This window comes from Bubalus kerabau, chromosome 2 (genome assembly GCF_029407905.1).
Source record: "Bubalus kerabau isolate K-KA32 ecotype Philippines breed swamp buffalo chromosome 2, PCC_UOA_SB_1v2, whole genome shotgun sequence".
NCBI classification, from domain to species: Eukaryota; Metazoa; Chordata; class Mammalia; order Artiodactyla; family Bovidae; genus Bubalus; species Bubalus kerabau.
This window is the reverse complement of record NC_073625.1, coordinates 16,675,009-16,693,905: the sequence shown is the minus strand read 5'-3', so window position 1 is coordinate 16,693,905 and position 18,897 is coordinate 16,675,009. Positions and strand designations below refer to the sequence as shown.

The 18,897-nt window shown below is 43.9% G+C and overlaps 1 pseudogene; it reads left to right on the top strand.

Moving 5' to 3' along the window:
* Positions 1 to 317: 317 nt before the first annotated feature.
* LOC129644382 (calpain small subunit 1-like) lies at positions 318 to 17,844 on the top strand (annotated as a pseudogene).
* Positions 17,845 to 18,897: the final 1,053 nt, after the last annotated feature.

Sequence of the window (18,897 nt, the reverse complement as noted above, 5' to 3'; positions counted from 1 at the left end):
CATCCAGGGCTGATCTCCTTTAGAATGGACTGGTTGGATCTCCTTGCAGTCCAAGGGACTCTCAAGAGTCTTCTCCAACACCACAGTTCAAAAGCATCATTTCTTTACAGCACTTAAAGTTTTTTAATATTCTGTTTTATTTATTTATGTAGCTGTGCCAGGTCTTAAGTTGTGTGTGCAGGACTTTTCAGTTGTGGCATTGGGATCAGTTCCTTGACCAGGGATCAAACCCAGACCCCCTGCACTGAGAGAATGGATTGTTAACCACTGAACCACCAGGGAAGTACCTAAAATTTTTAAAAGACAGTATACAAACTATGGAAAGTCCTGACAGCCTTTTGCACCAAGCCATTGGCTTACTCACCACCATCATCATCAATACCACGTAACTGCTGCCTACTGACTAAAGTCCCAGGTCTCCAGCTTCTATGATAAGTTGTAGAAGCCAAGTTCAAAGGCTGGGAAACCACACCTAAGGCTGGGAATCCTGGATACTCATCCTTGCTTCCAGTTTTCATTTCTGTCAGCTCACATTTCTAAGGCTCACACTGTCCTTTACAAAACTAGTTCATCTCGTGAGGCCCCACAGAGTGAAAAAAAAAAAAACAAAAAGAGAAAATCACTGATATAAAATTGTATGCTGAGGCTGGGGAGAAACCAGCATGCTGTTGCCATGATGCTTTACAAGCTTAACGAGTGTGTGAATTAACCGCACCTGATAATCTGACCCTGGTGGATGGTGGTGGTGGCTTAGTCACTAAGTTGTGTCCAACTCTTGTGACCCCATGGACTGTAGCCCACCAGGCTCCTCTGTCCATGGGATTTCCCAGGCAAGAACACTGGAGTGGGGTGCCATTTCCTCCTCCTGGGAATCTTCCTGACCCAGGATCGAACCTAAGTCGCCTGCATCGCAGGCAGATTCTTTACTGACTGAACCACCAGGGAAGCCCACTGAAGATAGAACTGTTTCTCAAAGGTGGTATGCATTAACCAAACTAAGTGAGATTTACATATAAAAGAGAGATTCAAATAGATACACGTATATGTGTGGCTGAGTCCCTTCGCTGTCCACCTGAAACTATCACAACATTGTTAATCGGCTATACTCCAACACAAAAATAAAAGTTAAAAAAAGATTTCAAATTTAAAAAATAAAATTCAACCCTTGGAATTTCCTGGGGGGACAAAAAGGCAATGTGCATTAACCAAACTAAGTGACATTTATATATAAAACAGAAATTCAGATTTTCACTAAAAATTAAAAAAAAAAAAATTATAGTCCTAAGGTCTAGTACAGAGTCAGCGAACTAAGGCTTGTTAGTTCTGCCTGACGTCTGTGTAAATCACGTCACACGAGCTCGCCCAGTCCCAAGGTTCACACGTGTCTAGGGCTTCCTTCCCCTCAGAGCAGCAGAACTGCATGGCAGTCACAGAGCTGCTACGGCCTACAAAGCCTAAAATACCTGGAATCTTGCCCTTAAAGTGTGTTAAACTCTGAAGGGAAGAGAATATTTTTGTCAACGCAACTAATAGATTCTCTGCTTGGAGGAGAAAACTAGAAGTGAGAAGTTTGCTTCATGAGCATAGGAGCAGAACAGGTGGGCTCGCTTGGGTGATGTGAAGGACTCGTTCTCAGCTGAGGAAGCATAAGACATGGTTGTCTGTTACAGAGGAGCCATGTTAGTATGGTTTCCTTTAGATGTTTTTATGTGAATCATTTTTAAAGTCTTTATTGAATTTGTTATAGTGTTCATTGGAATATAATATAATGTTCATTGGAAGAACCAATGTTGAAGCTGAAACTCCAATACTTTGGCCACCTCATGCGAAGAGCTGACTCATTTGAAAAGACCCTGATGCTGGGAAAGATTGAAGGCAGGAGGAGAGGGGATGACAGAGGATGAGATGGTTGGATGGCATCACCAACTCAACGGACATGAGTTAGTAAACTCTGTGAGTTGGTGATGGACAGGGAGGCCTGGCGTGCTGCAGTCCATGGGGTGGCAAAGAGTCGGAAACGACTGAGCGACTGAACTGATAATACTGCTACTGTGTTAAGTTTAGGTCTTTTGGCCAAGAGGCAGGTAGGGTCTCAGCTCCCTGACCACAGATCAAACCCGTAGGCCCTGCATTAGAAGACGAACTCTCAACTATTGGACCAGCAGTGAAATCTCAGGGAGCCATGATTCTAAAATCCATCAGAAAAGCTTGTCTGTCCTCTGGGCTGTGCCTGAAGAAACCTGACCACTATTTAGTTTTTCCTGTCTTTTGTTATCATGCCTCCATTACTGGAGAACCCCCATCAGATTTATGTAGCATGCTAATCCCCAGGCTTCACATAGCATGAGCCAAATCAGTCCTGTTTCCTCCCTGCACAGAGCCTGCCTCATCAGTGACACATCTGGATGGAATACAGATGTGACTCCGAACTCGTGAAGTGTAACACAGCTATGGACTCAGGATGCTCTCACTGGTGGTAAAGGATGGCTGTTCCTAGAAGCACAGCCAATTTCTGAAAATCACATTTAGCCCTCTCACCCACATTACACTTCCAAATCTTCTTTCTCCATCTTCAAAATTCCATTATGCTGTGTGTGAGATTTCCTAATAACACGGACAGGCTGTCCTTATTGTGAGTCATATTACTCTGGCTATGGACAAGCCAATGATGCTAAAGCTGAAACTCCAGTACTTTGGCCACCTCATGCAAAGAGTTGACTCACTAGAAAAGACTCTGATGCTGGGAGGGATTGGGGGCAGGAGGAGAAGGGGATGACAGAGGATGAGATGGCTGGATAGCATCACCAACTCCATGGACGTGAGTTTGAGTGAACTCTGGGAGTTGGTGATGGACAGGGAGGCCTGGCGTGCTGCAGTTCATGGGGTCACAAAGGGTCGGACATGACTGAGCGACTGAACTGATGGACAAGCCTTTTCTTATATACACCAACTCAGTGTCTTCTAGTTCTGTTCGTCCCTCCTCATCAAGATGCTATAGCTAAGGAAACAAGAAAAGAAAAAAAGGGAGCGATGAGGAGAAGATGAGAAAGAAAGGAAAGACGGAGGGAAGGAAGGAGGGAGAAAGGAAACAGGAGGAAGAAAAAGACAATGAAAGGGAGGAAGGGAAGGAAAAAAGGAGAAAAGAAACAAAGATGAAAATTCCTAATTTGGAAATTTTATTCCCGCCATATTTCCATATATAAATTGTTGTGAGCTGAATTGTGTCCCCCCACCACAAAAAAAAAAAAAAAAAAAAAAAAGATGTTGACATTCTAAGTGCCTGTATCTCAGAACATGACCTCATTTCCAAACAGTGTTGTTGCAGATTTAAGATCAAGTCATACTGAAGTATGGTGGGCCCCTGACCCAATATGACTGGTGTCCTTATAAGAGGAAAGACCCTCAGAGAACACCATCCAACCACAGAGGAAGAATCGGGGTGATGCAGACTGGGGCATGCCAGTGATGGTGGGCAAACAGCAGGAGTTAGGGAGAGTCCAGGAAGGATGTCCCTACACATTTCAAAGGCAGCGTGGCCCCACTATCATCTTGATTGCAGACTTCTGGCTTCCAATACTCTGAGACGATACATGCTTGTTGTTTTAGGTCACCCAGTCCAGGTGCTTTGTTACAGCAGCCTTAGCAAACTGATAAAGCACTATGTTGAATCTTGCAGCTCAGTGCCAGACTGTGTGCCCCCTAATCTATTTCAAGGCACTGGTTTTTATAGATGAACCCATTTCTCTTTTTCCAGTTTTCAGGGGCTCCTCCTGTTTGACCTTACTTTCTGCATGTGGAGGGCAGTCATTTTGCTGAAGAATTGTTTCCTGTCTACCTCAATAAATGCTTTTTGAACCGTGTTGCACAAAGTGCTGTGTCTTGTACAAGAGCACTTTACGAAAAAAGTGAGTGGAACTACCTTTTCTTATACATTCCTAACACATGTCGAGTTCTTTCTTCCATGGGTGCGCAGTGGGTTAAGACACTAAAACTCGCATCCGTACTCTGTAAGGCCTTTCCTTTCTTTAACTGTGAATTACCGCACTTCCCATTGGCCCCAGCTTCTGGAACCAGGCCACGCTCCTCCCCCAAATCAGACACAACCCACGTAGACAAATATCCTTTAAGACGCATCACAACTCACGCAGATTCTGGCTCCAGTCGCTGGTAAAGAACAGTGATGATGATGACAGGAATCTTTGGCTTTTTAAGCCATAAACTTAGCTCAAGAGTTCTGATTCATAGCTGGATACGAAACACTGTGGGAACGTTGATTAGCAGGTGGTCACATCAGGTGGATGAATTGCTTCTCCTTTCTCCAGTTATTCACAGTTCATTTTCCCTTCAGAATATTTTAGGTAAGGGCTTGGAACGCTAACATGTTTGGGTTTTAGATCCTGGAAGGAGTGCAACGGAATTTTTTGGCATGCTCTGTTGAGTGATTTACGCACTGCTCCCATTGGCTAATTTGTTTTACGCATGCGTCACAAGACTGATGCTCTGGAAACACTTCAAATTTGCATGTGTTGGCCCTTCTACATCCTGCACTTGAATGAAAAAAACCCCTCTGCAAGAGATGGTTATGCTACCTCCTGAGGGAAAAGATCTTAAGATAGATCCTTTCTCTCCTTTTTTTTCTTTTTTCTCCCATCAGCAAGCGTCATGAAGAAGCCAAGAGTAGGAACGCCGATTTTAAGATTGGCAGGAAAATACCCAGCTAAAATAACTTGGAAATATGTTGGGAATTTCAAAAACATGATGTGTGCAGAAAGGATAATCAAAACATCGCTGAGGCCGCTAGGAAGCGTCAAAGCAAGCAAACTCCGCTAAGGGTTTGCTGGTGAGGGCTTCTCTTTGATGAAACAGGCCATTAGTGGCTCTTACACTTCTGAGCGAATGTCACCCTGATTGAGCAGAAAGAGGACTGTGAACAAATCATATCTGAAAGACACTGAAGGTGGTGGTGTAAAAGCATCACTCCCCTTGGAATAACTCCGGCCAGAGCCACCCTCTAGGACAGTGGCAAGCTAGCTAGCATCATAAGAATGGTATCGTCATAACGTCCTGAAACTCAGAACTGGAAGATGGCAGACATATTCCACTGAGCTTTAGATGGGCCGTTGAGTCTGTTCAATGGGACCCCTGTCAATAAATAAGATTATGTGGTCCTGATCGTTTATTGTTAGTTGGGAACCCCATAGGGTGTAGGGTCAAGCTCACGGGGCTGGTGCTCACAGGGATCACATCCAGCAACCCTGACAATCCAGGGTTTGTCAACAGGAACCCTGGATTCACATCAAGAACTAAGGTCTGGCTTATGAATAATCTTTCTTCATCTGAGATAACAAGTGATTTTTCTAGGGTCAGTCACCATGGTTAGCACCCTGGGAGAGATCAATATACCCAGATGCATCTGGATAAAGGCAAAGAAAGATGAACCTTGGTGCTCTTGGAGAGGGCATTGTATCAATTAGGGGCCATGAGGCAGACAGATGGTGCATTAAGAGTTTAAGGAAGTTGAGTGAAGAAACGGGGTGAAGGGAGCCATCAAGCCTTGTTGACATGCCAGGAGGAGCAACACCAGAAACCTGTCACCACCTGGAGTCTGAAAGGACACACAGAGCGGGGGGCGTTCTCAAAGCCCAGAGCATTAGAGCCGCGGGAGGCCTCACAAGTCCTTTTGCCGTAAACGATGGAGCTGCTGCTACACCTGCGATGAAGCCGGAAGGAACTAGGAAATGAACAGGTGGCTCCTTTCTCTTCCCAGCTGCAGTCTCTGGAGGTACTCTCCTTTAGTCCAACCTCCACGCAGCCCTCCTTAGCCACAGAGAAGGACAGAAGACTGGAGAATGAATTGGTGGATGAAGGAGAGGCAAACAGAAAGTAATTTTTGGCACAGGCACCGAAAAACGGAACAGGCCTCTCCTTTGTATAAGGTGCAACCACAGGTCATCTTGGACTGAAGCACTTTCGCTCTGCATAGGGTCACTTGTGGGGTTCACTGTCCCCCCACACATGCTCACTCTATGAGCTGTAATGCATTTAGGTAACATAAATGCAGGGTGAACGGGTGTTCCCTGCTGGGAAGAGGGGAGGACAATATGGAAGCTCCCTATTGCAGTACATATAGGAGCTGATTCGGGCTATGGAAATGTGGTTTCTTGGCTTTACCATGTGGCATGAGGGATCTTAATTGCCCAACCAGGTATCGAACCCATGCCCTCTGCAATGGGAGCATGGAATCTTAACTACTGGACCACCAAGGAAGTCCCAGAAATGTAGTTTCCAGAGAGGAAACACACTAATTCTAAAAAGCACTGAAAGCCTCCCAAAGCTGGGCTAACCAAGAGCATAGGAGGTACCTGGGCTGGTGACAAAGACTAAAAACAAGGGCTTCTTGGAGGTTCTGATAGGACAGCTGATTTCTGCACCACCCATGGCTAATGTCGAAGATATTCCAGATCCTGTCACTCTGAGCCAGAAACATACTTGAGGAAAAATGTCTGGGTGTGGGAACATGAGTCAAAAAGAGTGTGATCTCTGCACCCAGCACAAATCACTACTGGGACCTACCACAGCGCAGATATTACCAGCAACTGCAGACAAATCTTCACTCAACTGGCATAACCCATCTTCAACCACAAACTCAAGAGGCAGCAAGAAATAAAAGCAGGTACTTTCCTGGTGGCCCAGTGCCTAAGACTCCACTCTGCCACTGCAAGGCGCCTAGGTTCGATCCCTGGTCAGGGAACTAGAGTCCACATGCCACAACCACAACCTGGTAAATAAATAAACATTAAAAAAATAATAGTAACAGTGATAGTGAGCTGATCAGAACCTGATTCTCTCTCCACTGCCTGTGCATCACGGGCTGGACAAGAGGCCCATTGACTCAGCATCACGAAGCCAACTGCTCAGATAGGCAGATGAGATTCACACAGAGAAGAACACAAGAAAGTGAACAAAGCTGGTATGACGTGCCAGAGGCTTTCAGAGCTCAGAGAGATGGCTGCAGGTGGTCCCAGAAGACTCATGGAGGCTGGGAGCAGAGCTGAGCCCAACAGGATGAAGACTGTTTAGGGAGGTAGAGGAAGATGTTAGGAGAAAGTCTCATCCCAGCAAAGCTTCCCTAGGTGGAAATGCCAAAGACATGCTGGGGAGATGCTGCATGACTCATCGGTCCAGAAAAGAGTACACTGAACATGTCTGAGCTGGGAGAGCTGATGAAAGCAGTGTTTACAGAAAGTCACTCTGGCCATGGGGTCCCAGATGGACTGCATCTGGGAGCAACTGGAGGTATGAAGACAAGTTAGGGAACTATTCAAGCTAAGAAATAGTTCAGGCATGAAGTGATGGGGCTCAGACAAGAGTCATGACAGGGGGAAGGGAAGGACCGGACCGACTCATGAGATGTTGGTAAGGATGACAACGGGCCTCAGTGACTAATTGGAAGTGTAGGGAGGGGTGAGGAGAGGAGGAACCAATGGTGCCCACGAGGTCTGCAGCCTTAGTGACTCAGAAAATGATGGCGTTATACAGGATGTGGCAAATTAGCTGCAGAGGGGGAGGCTAATCATTTCGTGAAATGGTTAAGATGGATTAAAGGACTAAGTATACCATTTGGGAGGATATTTATGGAGCTATTCTTCTACAGAGGAGTACTCCACTTGGGTTCAAGAGCTCATAAACAGCCTGGCTGGCCACCATTTTCCCAAACCCCAAACCTAAGAATCATCCTCATCAATGTTTTCTCCATTACTCCCCAAATTAATCAGTCTCCAAATTCTATTAATTTTACTTTTATTATCTCTCTTATCTACCCACTAGCACTACCTATTAATAAATGCTATGGTCTCCCCTTTACAGGGCCTCCCTTGTGGCTCAGCTGGTAAAGAATCCGCCTCAAAGTGGGAGACCTGGGTTCGATCCCTGGCTTGGGAAGATCCCCTGGAGAAGGGAAAGGCTACCCACTCCAGTATTCTGGCCTGGAGAATTCCCATGCCTGGAGAATAGCCCATGGGGTGGCAAAGAGTCGGACACGACTGAGCAACTTTCCCTTTCCCTTTATGTTTTGCTGTTGTGTTTGTACTTCTGTTTGTTTGGGATTTAAAACATCTTCAGATACACCTTCATAAAACATAACAGTGGGCAAGATGTGGGGATGGGCAGAATTTAATCACAGAAAGGGGCTCAGATTTTTCCTGGGAGCTTTTGCTAGGGGCAGAAGCAAAGGTCTCTGGTAAGTGAGGAGGATACTGTTGGAGAGAGAGAGAGAGAGACCGCTTCTCCAGCTTGGGGGGACATGCACGGGAGGGGAACTGGGATCTGACTGGCATGTGAGTTATGGCTGATACTGGCTTCTCACTTGAAAATCCTAGAAGTTTCAAAGTCCATACAGCTCTCCAGCCACAACTAATACCCATCCACTCAGAGCTCTCACACATTGTTTTCCTTCATTCCAGCCAGCTCAAAAGGACCTCTATGTGACTGATCTCATCAATAACAGTAAGCGCAGAGCAAGACTAAAACTTCAGGCTTGCCTCGAGCAAGCTAGATTTTTTCAAAGTATCTCCTTTGGTTGCGTTTCTGTCTTCTTTCAGCTATTTTCCTGCCCTTGGTCCTGCCTCAGTTTGAGATCTCTGCTTAATTTCCCCAGGTCAGGGTTTTAACAGAGTGTTGGGTTATGCCCAGTGAGCAACGAGGGCAAAAACGGATTACAAAATAATAAAATGAAAATAAGAAAAACCAAAGGAAACATCAAAAGCAAATAAAGGCAGAAAGGAAGAAGAAAATTGGACTACATTTACAAATGGCTTGATGTACTGCATTTACATTTGTGTTGAAAACCTCAAGGAATCTACATGACGACTACTAGAGTTAATAGGTAAATTTAGCAAGGCTGGTGAATACAAAGTCAAACATCCAAAAATTAATTGTACTTTGTATACTAGCAGAAAGCAATCAGAAATTTAAATAATGAAAATTCTACTTGCAAGAGGGGACCTAAAAAGAAAACATACTTAGGAATATATTTAACAAGAGATATGTGAGAACTCATCATTGAATATTATAGAACACTGCTCAAAAAAATTAAGGAAGAAATCACATACACAGAGAAATAATCCTAGAACACTGCTCAAAAAAATTAAGGAAGAATCACATACACAGAGAAATAATCTAGGTACATAGGTTTATTGGAAGGTTCTCATTTCATAATAAGCTGGAATTCACAGATTCATTCACAGATGCAATTGTTAAGATGTCAGTTTTACCCAAATTGATCTCTGGATTCAAAGTAAACCCCATCAAAATTCCAGTCAGCATTTTTACTAAAACTGACAAGCTGATTCTAAATCATATTTGGAAATTTGATGGCTCTAGAATAACCAAAACAATTTGAAAAAGAAGAACAGGATGGAACTTGATAGTGTCAGAAGAACTTATGCTATCTACAAAAACAAGACAGAGCAGTATTGACAAAAAGATAGACATAAGGAACAATGAAACAGAAGAGAGTCTAGAAAGAACTCCCCTTGCATATCTAAGGGTACTAGAACAATTGGATATCCATATGCAAAAAAAAGGTCAACTCAAACTATACACAAAAATTAACTTGAAATGACTATAGACCTAAATAATCACCTTGACTATAACCCGCCAGGATCCTCTGGCCATGGAATTTTCCAGGCAGGAATAGTGGAGCAGGTTGCCATTTTCTTTTCCAGGGTATCTTCCTGATCCAGGGATTGAACCCAGGTCTTCTGCACTGCACACAGATTCTTTACCATCTGAGCCACCAGGGAATGGCTTCCCAGATGGTGTAAGTGGTGAAGAACCCACCTGCCAATGCTGGAGACATAAGAGACGTGGGTTCAATTCCTAGGTTGAGAAGATCCCCGTGAGGGAGGGCATGGCAGCCCACTCCAGTATTCTTGCTTAGAGAATCCCCATGGACCGAGGAGCCTGGCGAGCTACAGTCCATATGGTGGCAATGAGTCGGACATGACTGAAGTGACTGAGCATGCGTGCCGCCAGGGAAGCTCTAAATGTAAGGTTTAGTACTATACAAAATTTCCAGATGAAAACAATGGAGAAATTTTTACTGACTTCAATTTTGTTAAGATTTATTAAATAGGATACAAAAACCATGAGGCATAAAAGAAAATACCACCAGATCAGAATTTATCAAAAGAAAAATTGGAGTCTTCGAAAGAAAATGAAAAGACAACCCAAAGAATGTGAAAAATGTTTTGAAGCATATATTCAACAAAGGACTTGTAACTGGACAATTTCAATAACACTTTTAACTCAATAGTAAGAAGGCAAACTGTTCAATTTTTTAAAATGAGAGAAAGAATTGAACAGATACTTCACTAATAACTGGATACAAGTTGCATGAAAAGATGTAAACTACATTAAATCACCAGGGAAATGGAAATTAAAACTACCATGAAATTCCCCCATGCACCCATCAGAACAGCTATAATTAAAACAATGGATGTTTTTCTTTCTGGAGTAAGCCAGAAAGAAAAACACCAATACAGTATACTAACGCATATATATGGAATTTAGAAAGATGGTAACAGTAACCCTGTGTACGAGACAGCAAAAGAGACACTGATGTATAGAACAGTCTTATGGAGAGGGTGGGAAGATTTGGGAGAATGGCATTGAAACATGTAAAATATCATGTATGAAACGAGTTGCCAGTCCAGGTTCGATGCATGATACTGGATGCTTGGGGCTGATGCACTGGGACGACCCAGAGGGATGGTATGGGGAGGGAGGAGGGAGGAGGGTTCAGGATGGGGAACACATGTATACCTGTGGTGGATTCATTTTGATATTTGGCAAAACTAATACAATTATGTAAAGTTTAAAAATAAAATAAAATTTTTAAAAAAATGGATGAAGCCAAATGGAGGTGAGGGTGTTGAGCAACTGGAATTCTCATTCATACCTTGTGAGAAAGTTATATGGTTCAATCACTCAGAAAAAACTTTTTGGTAATTTCTGAAAAAATGAAACGTATGACCCAGATGTTCCACTCCCAAGTATATACACAAAAAAAGTGAAAACATATGTCCACACCAAGACTTGTATACAAATATTTATACCAGTTTTGCACACAATCACCCCAAATTGGAAATCATCCATAGCAGCTATATGCACAACAATCAAAGACTGAAGCCCATCCAGATGTTCACGGGCAGGTTATGGATAAACTGAAAGCTGTGGAATATTATACAACAGTAAAAACAAACAAACAAACTGCTATTATATCCACAAAACGAATGAATGTCAACATCACTGAGCGTAAAAGCCAAACATACGACAATGATTCCATTTTTATAAAAATCTAGAAAATGCAAAAAAAGCTGTGACAAGAAAGCAGCTCTGTTTTGGTTGGGACCAAGGGTGGGACAAGGGAGGGACAGAAAAGAGGCCAGAAGAAATTTTAGAGGGTGGCAAAAATATTCTCTATCATGGTTGTGGCAGTAGTTGCACATGTGTACACACTGAGTGTTGTTGTTTTTTTTTTTTTTGGCCTCACGGTGAAGCATGTGGGATCACAGTTCAATGACCAGAGATCAAACCTGCACCCTCTGCATTGGAAGCCTGGATTGCCAGGGAAGTCCGAGTTATGCATTTTAAATGAATGCATTACATTGTACATAAATGACCTCTCAATAAAGTTAATTTTCAAATAAAAATGAAGGCTGGTCCAATACTTTGTCTTTACATATACCTACATCTCTACCTAAAACCACCTGTCTCTGGAATTTGAACTTGAACTTGCCAAATAGCATCAGATCACTTACCAGCATAATATAACGAGGGCTCTATTGGTTGTCAATTTTCCTTTTCTTCCTGTCATGCATACCCTACATCTCACTCTTATCTACCAGTCCACTCACAAAATAAAAGCAGGAAATTCCCTTCTGACTAACACAACAGCTTTAGGCTCCCCTGAAACAACAAACACAACAGCATGTGTGTGTGTGTCCTTCCCCAAAAAACATCCCTTCATGCAGGGAGTTAAACAAGGAAGCAAGAGATGGAACTGGATGTGATAACTAAATAGCTAGAAGGGCATGAATAAAGAACTGTAGGAGTAGGGACTTCTCTGGCGGTCCAGTGGTTAAATTTTCCTGCTTCCAATACAAGGGGCATGAGTTCAATTCCTGGCTGGAGACTAAGACCCCACAAACCATGCAACCAAAAAAAAAAATTGTAGGAGTTAACCGATTATAGATAAATCACGCCACTTTGGGGTGGATTATTGAGGAGAAAGGGGACAACCATTTTCAGATCAGCTGAATCAACCCTGGTCTGCAAGGCTTTCACAGGAATCCTGCACTCCCTCACTTCAGGTCACCTCCTATACGGAAGGTCTGCTGAACTAGCTTACTTCCTTCAGTCTAGCGGGTCTTTTCTTCTGATGGGGATTCCTTAAAGCTGCATTTAGTTAGCCTCATCCTATGATTTGCTGTGATCTCAAAAACTGTCATAATTATTCCTCCTGATTTCAAGAAGGTATGCCTGCATCTTGAAAATCTTTGTTATTGTTCACATATCCCAGCCCTATTGTTCTGACCAGCTGATGATTGATATTTGCACAGGGTCTGAGTTCTGCTACTTTTTTTTTTTTTTTTTGGCTGTGGTCCAATAAAACTTTATTTACAAGAATAGGCATAGTTTGCACATTTTGCTATAGAGAATTTACAATAGCTAAAATGTATTCTAATTTTGCCCTTATTTCTACTGCACAGTCCTTTGGAAACCCAGTTTAAAAAAAAAAAAAAAAGCTGGAAATGGTTGCCATGGTCATTGGGACTTGAACTTGAAGCTGTGTCCCCAGCTGCTGAAATCGCTCATCAAATGAGTTTGGCTCCTCTTAAGTGTCAACAATACTTGCTGACTCAGAGAAGCAGGAATGCAAGACAGCAGTTGAAGTAGGGGCCTTCCTAACCTCTGTCTCTTTCTGAAGGCCAGTTGGTACTGCTTCTGAGTGAGGGCTTTGGAATCATGAAACTTTGTTGAATATGATGATAACACTTAATTCCTGCCAGTTGCCCTCTGGTCAGAAGTATAATTAGAGGTCTGCAGATGGTCTGGCAAGGTTTCTGGAAGCAGTAGAAACCAGCAGCTGAGTGCACAGCTATATGAAATTAAAAACTGTTTCAAGATATGGACCATATGTACACGTACGAATCCATTAGGGAACATGGTTAGCTCTTTGCATTATATGAGTATTAAATGCTATGGGAAATCAGGGACGATCAGAAAGAAACACTGGAAAAGAAAAGAGAGAAACATGAATCAAAATCTTAACCTAGGATGGTTGCTTCTCAGATTTAGTAGGATATACTTTGGTTAAGAAAATATAGAGAAAACAGACTCAAGACTAACAACTCAAAGACTGGTCAGGGAGAATGAGTCAAATAGCAATGCCTCTTTTCTCAAATCCTTAAATGTATTAGGGTCTTGTTTTAAATTAGAGAGAGACCAAATTAGTCTTTTTATGACTATCATTCAAAAGTCTTTATTGTAATAGCATGTTGAGCACTATGGTTTTCATTTTAAGAGTATTACAGATTTGCATAATATTGTGGGAACAAGGAGTATGAGCCTTACACCCATGGAAGAAATCAATGATAAGAAGTTAGACTAGCAGAGAAATGAATGATCAAAGGGAATCTTTGAAAAGACAGTAAGATATTGAATATATTCAAGGAAACCTGTTTACCAGCTGTTTGGCTAAAAGTTCATTTAAAAAAAAATCAGGGATGTGGCCAGTACTATTTGAGACTCTATGTGTCTTCAGGAGACGAACACTAAAATAAAACTGAAAATCTTTCATCAGTTTCCTGAATATTGGGACAATATCGTGTTCAGTTGTAATCCATATGTTTAGCATTTTCAGGGTCAGGTTTCTTCCTGGTTTCACGAGCCATCAGGGACCCTCTTCTTTCAGGTGTGTAAGCAAAGGTGATTCCTTCACAATCAGGGTGCAAGCTGAGCTTTTACACACTTTTAATGGTCTCTGTCCCCAGTCAGAGAAGGACCTCTCTGGTCTGAGTTAGACTGACACTGAGGCAAGTCTACCGTATGCCTGCCTTGTCTGCAATTCAAGGTGATGTTGAAGGTTTCTGTCTGCGATTCGAGGGGATGCTGAGGTTTTCTAGGAAGAATGGATCACACTTTGAGACACCCTCCTCCCACCGAGTTCAAAAACAAAATAGTAATAGACATCAGAAGGATCAAGACAGGAACACTGGAAGTGGCAAAGAATCGTTCCCAGGCAAAAGGTATTGTCAGCAAAAGTTTTCCTTTGGCTCAGGTTAGATTTCAAGAGACATTTCTCTAAGTGAAAGTTAATATTAAATTAGAGTTCAGAGAGTAAACTAAAATTTTTAAATACTGTAATCTGAAGCCATCTCTCTAGGGTAGCAAAACTGAAATCCATATGCTAGCAGATGATCTTTGACTCAAACCATTTTAAAGGACCAACATCACACTTTGTAATATTCTGTTATTATTAACTCTACTCAAAAACACGTTTCTCACAGATTCTTTGCACATTGTTAAATGTGCAAAAAATGGAGAATTTTCAAGGACCTTGGGCCTCTCTGTTCAGTTATAGAATACGTGGGTGGGACAGTGTAAGGATGACCTGACATTCATGTCACACTAAAGAATAAATCCCTTAGAATTTATTCCCATCTTTTTTCTCAAATTTTGGTACCTGGTTCTTTCATGCAGTGACTGCTGCTAAGTCACGTCAGTCGTATCCCACTCTGTGCAACCCCATAGACGGCAGCCCACCAGGCTCCCGTCCCTGGGATTCTCCAGGCAAGAACACTGGAGTGGGTTGCCATTTCCTTCTCCAGTGCATGAAAGTGAAAAGTGAAAGGGAATTCGCTCGGTCGTGTCCGACTCTTAGCGACCCCATGGACTGCAGCCTACCAGGCTCCTCCATCCATGGGATTTTCCAGGCAAGAGTACTGGAGTGGGGTGCCATTGCCTTCTCCATATGCAGTGACAGCTTCTGTCTATTATCCCAGTTTAGGGTTCTAGTCTGCCCCCTATATCCATGTCTAGCATTCACCACAAAGTTGCTGAAGTTATTGTTGAACAAATCATCATTGAATCTAGGAAATTTCTACCTTAAAGCAGCAAATTAAACACTTGGATCATGGAAAAAGCAAGAGAGTTCCAGAAAAACATCTATTTCTGCTTTATTGACTATGCCAAAGCCCTTGACTGTGTGGATCACAATAAACTGTGGAAAATTCTGAAAGAGATGGGAATACCAGACCACCTGATCTGCCTCTTGAGAAATTTGTATGCAGGTAAGGAAGCAACAGTTAGAACTGGACATGGAACAACGGACTGGTTCCAAATAGGAAAAGGAGTTCGTCAAGGCTGTATATTGTCACCCTGTTTATTTAACTTATATGCAGAGTACATCATGAGAAATGCTGGACTGGAAGAAACACAAGCTGGAAACAAGATTGCCGGGAGAAATATCAATAACCTCAGATATGCAGATGACACCACCCTTATGGCAGAAAGTGAAGAGGAACTCAAAAGCCTCTTGATGAAAGTGAAAGTGGAGAGTGAAAAAGTTGGCTTAAAGCTCAACATTCAGAAAACGAAGATCATGGCATCCGGTCCCACCACTTCATGGGAAATAGATGGGGAAACAGTGGAATCAGTGTCAGACTTACGTCCATCGAGTCAGTGATGCCATCCTGCCATCTCATCCTCTGTCGTCCCCTTCTCCTCCTGCCCCCAATCCCTCCCAGCATCAGAGTCTTTTCCAATGAGTCAACTCTTCGCATGAGGTGGCCAAAGGACTGGAGTTTCAGCTTTAGCATCATTCCTTCCAAAGAAATCCCAGGGCTGATCTCCTTCAGAATGGACTGGTTGGATCTCCTTGCAGTCCAAGGGACTCTCAAGAGTCTTCTCCAACACCACAGTTCAAAAGCATCAATTCTTCGGCGCTCAGCCTTCTTCACAGTCCAACTCTCACATCCATACATGACCACAGGAAAAACCATAGCCTTGACCAGACAAACCTTTGTTGGCAAAGTAATGTCTCTGCTTTTGAATATGCTATCTAGGTTGGTCATAACTTTCCAGATAGTGACTGCAGCCATGAAATTAAAAGACACTTACTCCTTGGAAGGAAAGTTATGACCAACCTAGATAGCATATTCAAAAGCAGAGACATTACTTTGCCAACAAAGGTTTGTCTGGTCAAGGCTATGGTTTTTCCTGTGGTCATGTATGGATGTGAGAGTTGGACTGTGAAGAAGGCTGAGCGCCGAAGAATTGATGCTTTTGAACTGTGGTGTTGGAGAAGACTCTTGAGAGTCCCTTGGACTGCAAGGAGATCCAACCAGTCCATTCTGAAGATCAGCCCTGGGATTTCTTTGGAAGGAATGATGCTAAAGCTGAAACTCCAGTCCTTTGGCCACCTCATGCGAAGAGTTGACTCATTGGAAAAGACTCTGATGCTGGGAGGGATTGGGGGCAGGAGGAGAAGGGGACGACAAGGATGAGATGGCAGGATGGCATCACTGACTCGATGGACGTGAGTCTGAGTGAACTCCGGGAGTTGGTGATGGACAGGGAGGCCTGGCGTGCTGTGATTCATGGGGTCGCAAAGAGTCGGACACGACTGAGTGACTGATCTGATCTCTGATGTCTAAGTTATTGGGAAACCGAAAGATGAAAACCCACATGCCTCATAAAAAAAAAAAAAAAAACTTCAGGCAGCAAATATTTTTCACCTTTCAATTCTTTCTTCTTTTTGCTGGAGATAACCGGAGTTTGTTGCTTAATTTCCTTTAGAGTTTCTCAAGCAGACGTCCTCCTAAGTCCAACACCTGGGGATGATGCAGAGGTGACCGCAGCAGCAGACGGTGAGCATGGGGGAATCTTGACTCACAGCCACAGTGCTGGTGACAAGCGCGTCGGAGGTGGGTGTGGGGGAAGAGGAGGCAGAGGCAAGGGAGGAGAAGGTGGAACCTGGGTAGAACTGGGAGGAGACGTGTGGGTTGGGGGAACACGGCAGGAGCGCCACCGGCTGGACCGCCACGTGCTTCCTGGGCGGCGTCATTGGCGCGGGACCGGGAGGCGCCTGCGCAGCAGTGCCCAGACCCCGCCCCTTGAATGCCTCACTCCAGCCTCCAGGCCAGAAGGTGAGGAAGTCCGGCAGTTCCCGAGGCTCTTTGCCTAGCTGACTGTAGACACAGGGCACTCACTGCCACAGAACTCTCAGCCCTTCTCAACCACATCATAAACCAACATCCTGATCTGAAGACTGATCGTTTGGGCATTGACACCTGTCGCAGCCTGGTGGCCGTGATCGATAGTGTCACGACCAGCAAGCTGGACTTTGAGGAATTAGGCAACCCACTCCAATGTTCTTGCCTGGAGAATCCCAGGGTTGGGAGGGCTGGTGGGCTGCCGTTTATGGAGTCGCACAGAGTCGGACACGACTGAAGCGACTTAGCAGCAGCAGCAGCAGTGCTTATGGAATGACATTCAGAAGTGGCAGGAAATATACAGTTTGACTGTTGGTGGTTTAGGGACCGTGGGCAGCGGGGAACTCCCCAGGGACCTTTGAGGCATCAGGACTCTACTTGAATGAGGCTCTCCACGACAGTATCGTCCGAAGCCACTCAGATAAGGGAGAAAACGTGGGTGTTGACAGCTTCATCAGCTCTCTGGTCCAGCTGGTTCCGAGCCTTCAGAACTCTTGACAGAGGTGGCACTGGCCAAATCCAGGTGGACATGCAGGAGGGGCTGCAGCTGTCCATGGATTCCTGAACGGGAGCCCGAGACCTGCCCTCTCATCGCCTTCCTATGGGAGCTACCTTGGACTCTCCCCATTTCACGCAGGGCGGATCCTGTCTGCGGACATACCTTCAGGGGCCTTTCCATTCTCCTAGCCCCCGGAACCCAGCTTCTCGAGTCAACAGCCAGGGCCCAACGTGCTTCAACAGGCCGTGCCCCCAGAGTCACCCCACCCCAGCACACCCCATCTCACACCCACTGCACCCCCTCTCTTGCACCTGTGCCATGCTCAACGCTTGTACTGCTTCCACACCACACCTTCTCTCAGTTCTGGGAAGATCACTTCAGTCCCTACACATCCATTTCATTACCACCTGGGAGGCCAAATCCAGGCCGTCTCAGGCCCACGTGCCTCAGTGCCTTTGTCTGTGCTCTGCTCGCAGCCTGCCAGGCCCAGGAGGAAATATATGCACCCCAGTTGCTGCTGTCTCTAAAAAAAGGGAAAAAAAAAGTTCAAACTTTTCTTATGTAGTCGCTATAAACTCTTATGCATACCTCCAAGCCTTTTTTGAAGAATTCACATACAGCTTAAGATTCTAAGCCTGTGTTATTTTGAACTATGATTCAGATTTACATAATTATGTCAAGAAAGTTCAAAAGCCATTTACTCGCTCATTACAAAAATCCATCATCTTCCCCTTCTTTGCCCTCAGGAAATGATGGAGCTGTGTTGAAATTAAAGGATCTGTAAACAAAGGAGACCCTGGATCCGATGCTTCCGAAGTATCGGGGTGGCCAAAAAGTTCGTTTGGGTAGTAAGATGTTATGGAGAAACCAGAATGAACTTTTTGGCCAAGCCAATACTATGTACCCAGGGTTTTTGTTTTTTGTTTTGTTCTGTCATATCACCTAAAGAAGGAAGAGAACTTTGAACACTCTTCCTGAAAATAATTAATGATTGATTTGTTGTGCTTGGAATGTGTAATGCAGGGAATTCCAGAGACTCTGACTACCCTTACCAGTGAGCAGGAGAAACTGTACACATCTTTCTGAAGAAATGATCTCTGCTTGAATATCCTGCTTGTG